At 39.4% G+C, this 6,000-nt stretch overlaps 1 protein-coding gene across 1 annotated transcript in view; it reads left to right on the forward strand.

Annotated features, from left to right (window-relative positions):
* The first annotated feature begins 4,272 nt into the window (after positions 1–4,272).
* Positions 4,273–6,000, forward strand: part of LOC114476332 (neoverrucotoxin subunit alpha-like) — a 9,011-nt gene continuing 7,283 nt past the window's right edge. Inside the window, exon 1 of the mRNA XM_028467739.1 lies at positions 4,273–4,278. The gene's annotated coding sequence lies outside the window, so the exon portion shown is untranslated. The remainder of the gene's footprint in view (positions 4,279–6,000) is intronic.

Consider the following 6,000-nt stretch of genomic DNA (forward strand, 5'->3'; position numbering starts at 1 on the left):
TTTGTTTTCTCGGGAGTTGTATGTAACGATTAATCTTCCAAAGCGACTGTAATGGTTCAGACTTGGCTCATGAACAGAAAAACAAAACTGCCCCTGACTTTCCTGCAGGATTACGTGGACGCAGAGAGGCACATGTGAAGCCTGAGCATGACTTTGTCTTTTAAGACAAACTGCCTTTTTTGCCTCCCCAAAAAACTGTAGCTTCACCATAGCTTTTAGAGTATCCTCTTTAAGGAACTCCCCCTGTGCTATGTCTGTGTAGTACTGCAGTGAGCCGATGTGCTCACAGTGCTTTGATAAGAGCCCACTTCTTACTACCATCAAATGATACTGCCTGCATTCCTCAAGCTCACACTGTGTTTTATGAAAATGCCCCCATGTCTTGTTCTGAACATGAACTGGCACAGAGAAGCCATGCTTAGTTTTATTTACTGCAAATATGCCATTGGTTGCATCTACACAGACACTCTTTAAATGATTGTGAGCTGTTACATCCTTCCTTTGTGTTGTGTGTTTCCTTTTGATGTGTGTAGGTACATTTTTCCGGTACAATAACAGGCTACAGTGAGGACATTTGACGATTTTGGACTGTACTTTGGATGAAAAAGTGGGGGGAACTGGTGCAGGTTCAGCTGATGAAGGAAGGGGAGCAACTGCTGCAGCTGGTTAGGAAGGAGAAGGATTGACTGGGACAGGTTCAGAAGTTGGGCAGCATTGGGCACGGCTGCACTTTTGGATGTGTGTTTCCATATCCACTTTTCGAATAATGGTTTATTTTTCAAAGACAAAAATAACTTGTATAACTAATAGGAGCAATTTGTGTGTATGAGCATTGATATCAGATGTGCATTTACAAAATAGGCTGACTGTGTGCATATGAATCTTACCTTTAAATGCTATTGCATTTTGTACATGGACGTCAAAGTGCTTCTCCAATTTATAGAACTTAACCGACTTTAGTTTTGGGCAAATGGGGCAGTGATACTGCTTGCAGCACGTTGTGCAGCAGCTCACCTCAGGTTTCAGGTCTTTCTTAAAAATTGAAACATGCATCTGGAACAAAAAAATGTTTAAAACATTAAGCATCAGTGAGTGAACTAGGTTCATTTATAAAAAAGGTTGCTTTAATTCTCCAACAATAATTCTTCGGTTATTTCATTTCAAAACCAGATATTTTCCGGTCTAGAGATAGACTCAACTGTACCTTTAAAAAAAGACAAAAACCATATGTTACCATTGGTATTTTGATTATCTTAAACCTAAAACAAATCAGAAATACATAGTTTTTTTTGGCATTTGGTTTTTCCGTTTTCCAGTTTCTGGTTTTAATTAATAAAACAGAAAAACAATCCATATTTTTTATTTGGTTTTGAAACTAAATAACCAAAGAACGAAGGGTACACGAATCCGTGTATCATTCGTTCATCATTATATAACAAAAACATGAAGAAAAAAGAAAAAAAAAACATTGATTATTTGATGTTTGTTTCTAAAACCAAAATTTAATTTATATTATGACGAACTTCTGCTAAATAAGACAAACAATGTCATCCTTTTTTAATGGACACATAAATACAATAATAACAAACGATATTTTTACATTTCCCAGGGTAAACTTTGAAACCGTTATTATAAAAACGCACTGTTATTACAATCTACTGGTATCAAAATTAACCCTTGCGACTAATTTCAATGGTATGACATAAAAATAGCCCACGTTAGCTCGGCCTCATTTAAAAAAAATGCTTTGTGCTAAAGTTGTGATTGTATTTTACATCAACAGATCATCTGAAGAAACTAATAGTAACAGTCTGCAGCTGGACCCTCTCGTCTGAACACCGCGAACGTTGAGGATTAATAATTTTATCGATAATTTAACATAAACAAAACTTTTTACTTACCATGTTTTGCGCAAGGGTGTTCCTAGAAACACGTGTACAACTACTGTTTCGTCTAACAATAGAAGAAGAGTAGCTTCTTCTTCTTTGGTTGTTGACGGCACTTGGCACCCAAAATGTTGCATTACTGCCACCTTCAGGAGAAAAGCTGCTGTGCAGGAGCCATATATGGAGGATTTGCTTCCGGGCCGGGGCATGGAGGACCGGGGCATGGAGGTCTGCAGCTGGACCCTCTTGAATTTTCCTGGTAAGAAGCACTGACCCCCTTCCGGATTGAAAAGCTGTGGAATTTTGTGGGCTTGATTTTCATGTGGGCACATGCTTGCAGCTCTTCCAGCCTTGATGTGCAAGCTGCTGTTTGGAGGAGGGTGGTGACATCATCCATTTAACTCCAAACAGTCTTTGGCCTGTTTGGGACTAGACCCCTCCCATGGGATGGGATAGAATAGGATGGGATAGATGGAACATCCCATTACAATCCCCTCTTCCAGGTGGTGCCAGGCAGTAGTTGTGTCCCAGGTTCTGTAGCAAACATACAAGTTGTTAAAGTTGCTTGCTATCAGGTTCTGGATGCTCTATGGTATGTGAAAAAACTCAAGGGTGAAAGTGATGAGCTGATGGGGAAATAAACCGAATGCATATGCAAGATCTAACCAGTCGACATGCAGGCCAGACTTGCTGTGCTTGGCTCTATGGATTTGTTCCCATATCATCCACACAATTCCACGCAGCCAGGAAACCCTGGGACTCTTGTCTTCTGACAGCTGGTGTCAATGTAGCTGTTGGCCAAAAGTTGGTCAGACGTCTGGCCACATTCAGCATTCCTCTGAACTGGATGAAATTTTCCTTTGGGATAAAGGTGGTGACAACTTTGCACCATGCTGATGGGATGGACTGAGTCTTCCAGGCAGTCATCATAAGCTTCCACAGCAGCTTAAGGAGCCCAGGACAATTCTTGAAGACCTTGTAGAGGACTCAATTTGGGCCAGGTGCCGATGCTGCTCTGGTATGGTTGATGACTTGTTTGACCTCCATCCACTTTTGGCAGTTACAAACTCTGTCAGGGGCTCAGGTGATCCTCGTGGTTCCCCTCTGAGTTCATAACTTAGCTGGTCATGTGTGTGATGTTCCAGCTCCTGCTCAGGGGCCTGAAGTTTTTCATTCTTCCTCTCTTCCAGCAAGCTGCGGGCGTATTTCAATGGGTCTTGAAAGAATCTTGATCTTGCCCTCTCCCTGCAGCTTCAACATTTCTTTTTCCTTTCCTCTCTCCTGAGCTATGGGAGCCTTTGCCTGATAGTGTTCCACAGCTCCTTCAGGCTTTATTTTTCATGGGGCTCAGCTCTCCTCCATAATCTTCTTATAACCAATCATTCTTTGATCAGCTGAAGGATTTCCTTTTCTTGCCTTCTGATCTGTGGTGGAGCGGTGCTATTTTGGGGCATAACTCCAAAGCAATCTCTGCCTTGTTCATAGATGAGCTGACCAAGGATGTTGAGCTTTGATGTTTTATTGCCTTTTACCGTGTTCCAGAAGAAAGTACATGTGCTCCAGGCTTTCTTGTCACTGGCCTTGGATTTCTGGCTGTATTTCTCCTGAGGTCCTCTGTGCTCGAGGTGGGGGTCTGCTAAGGGGTGTCCTGTCGCTGTGGGGTTTGCTGGGAATGCTGATATCACTCTCCCAATCCAATCACTTGCTCTGTGGTGCTCAACCTGGCTGTAACCCCTCCGTGTCTGACCTGCTGGTTCAGTGCAGGCTGCAGCTGTTGAGTTCCACACTAAGCTACACCCTTTCATCTGAAGAATTAGACAATTGAGTTTTGTTTGTTCTTTTTTGTTTCTCTAAAGACTGCCAAAGTAAAATTCAAATTCAATTAAAAGCAGATGAAGTGTACAGCAGAGGTTTGAATTCTGTCAATAATGTGATGATGATTATTAATATTAATAAGTGAATGTGTTTCTCCCACAGACTGAGTTCCTGTGGTCTCTCAGAGAGAAGCTGTGCAGCGCTGTCCTCAGTCCTCAGCTCTCAGTCCTCCAGTGTGAAACATCTGGACCTGAGTAACAATGATCTGCAGGATTCAGGAGTGAAGCTGCTGTGTGAAGGACTGAAGAGTCCTCACTGTAAACTGGACTCTCTCAGGTCAGTGGGATCACATGTTCCATCAACATTGTCCTGTTCCTTGTCTCCTCACTTGTTTCCTGAGTTTTGGATGTTTTTCTGAATTCAGTCTGTCAGGTTGTGTCATCACAGAGGTGGGCGGGGCTTCTCTGGCAGCAGCTTTGAGCTCCAACTCCTCCAGTGTGAGAGAGCTGGACCTGAGCTACAACCATCCAGGAGACTCAGCAGTGAAGCTGCTCTCTCAGAGACTGAACACTCTGAGGTGAGACACATCACAGCAGCTCATCACATGTTCACATCAATCCCCATCACATGTGTGACAGAGAGCTGTATCAGAGGAATGTGATGAAGGTGTGAGAGGTGGGACACTAAAGGAGGAGGACTGGGACAGGTTAGAGGGATGAAGGACAGAGATAAGAAGGTAGTGAGGAGTGAGGAGAGGCTGATGGAGAACTATGAGGAGCTGATGAAGGAATGAGAGAGAAGATCAGAGGAGGTGGAACCAATCAGTGAGGATTGTGTTCATACAGAAATGTAAATATATCTGTGAAATTACATTTAAATCTTTTCTCTGACACAAGTTATCAAGTCAAAAAATTAGGGATGAACCAAAGTGTGAATTATTGGCTGAAAACCTAAATAATTTATTGCATTTCCAGCTCTGAATGTTACTAACCACTAAAATTAAAACATGGCAATTGTATAAATCAAAACCAATGCTTCAAAAAATCAATCAATTAAAAGAAGGGTGGAGGATTTTTTTCCAGATAAGTTTTCGATTGAAATTTTCTCAATGTTCTGACAGAAATTAAGATCTTATGTGCTCTGAAAACAGAACAAAGAAAATCCATCATGTGAAGCAGCTGTAAACCTGTAAAAACTTTGACCAATGAAAAAAGACGGTTCGTTTTTTATTAACCAATCACGTCTCTCTGTCTCCCTGCTCGTTCTCCACCCCACGCATGCAAGAGCCCACATCATTGGTGACAGACTTAAATCTGAGTTTTAGTCACGTTTTTTTAACATACAGTATATAATGATAAAGTTTAGTGTTTACTTACTGCTGAATGAGACAATGTAGTTTCTACACAATACAAGTGATGAACTTAGATCCACTTCTGCAGCAGCGATGCTAATGCATGTGAGTGAGACGGATCACAGAGGGGATGGGGGTAAGATACATTCAAAATCATGCTAGCTTTCAAAAATAGAACATGAGTTGTTTAACGTATATTAAGTTTAATTTTAAAATATAATTATATTTATTTGTTAATGATTTAGACTTTGTGCATTTTGGGTCAAACTGACATTTTAGTGTTAATCTGATTGTCTTGTTTATATCTGATTTGTCTCTTCGTTTACGTACATGGTTGTGTTGTTTTTAGATTTAGATTAAGTTGAAATCGGATGTTCTGAAACTGTTTGTCCTTGTTCTGAAAACGACAGCTAACAAGTTGACCTGAATATATTTTATGAATAGATTTATTGAGTATAAAGATATATAATTATAGTATTACACACAAAAAGAAACCATGAATAATAATCCATTCTAACATTTCCTCTCTTCACACTGTTTAACAGTGTGACTATATAAAATTATGAATAAGACAAAATATTTAATTCAGATTATATTTTATTTTGTTATATTAACTTTATTTTAAAATTATAATATCAAGTTACTTAAAGTAAGCTTGTTAATTTATTTTAACATTATTTTATTTCAAGTTATATTCCTATTTTGTTTACCATTGTTAGAATGGGCCAAAAACTTTCATTTAACTTTATTACATTTATTTGGATTTACTGTTAGACTATGTTTTAATATAAGAAAAAAGTTATAAGTAGAACAGAACAGAATACAAACATGATTTGTGTTTAAATTGAATATACACAGTAAACTTGAAATTATCCACTTATATTTATCCGTACAAACAATAACTGAATACATGATCATCAAAATCAATCTTATAAAACATCACATGAT

The sequence above is a fragment of the Gouania willdenowi genome, chromosome 15, assembly GCF_900634775.1.
Source record: "Gouania willdenowi chromosome 15, fGouWil2.1, whole genome shotgun sequence".
Classification (NCBI taxonomy): Eukaryota; Metazoa; Chordata; class Actinopteri; order Blenniiformes; family Gobiesocidae; genus Gouania; species Gouania willdenowi.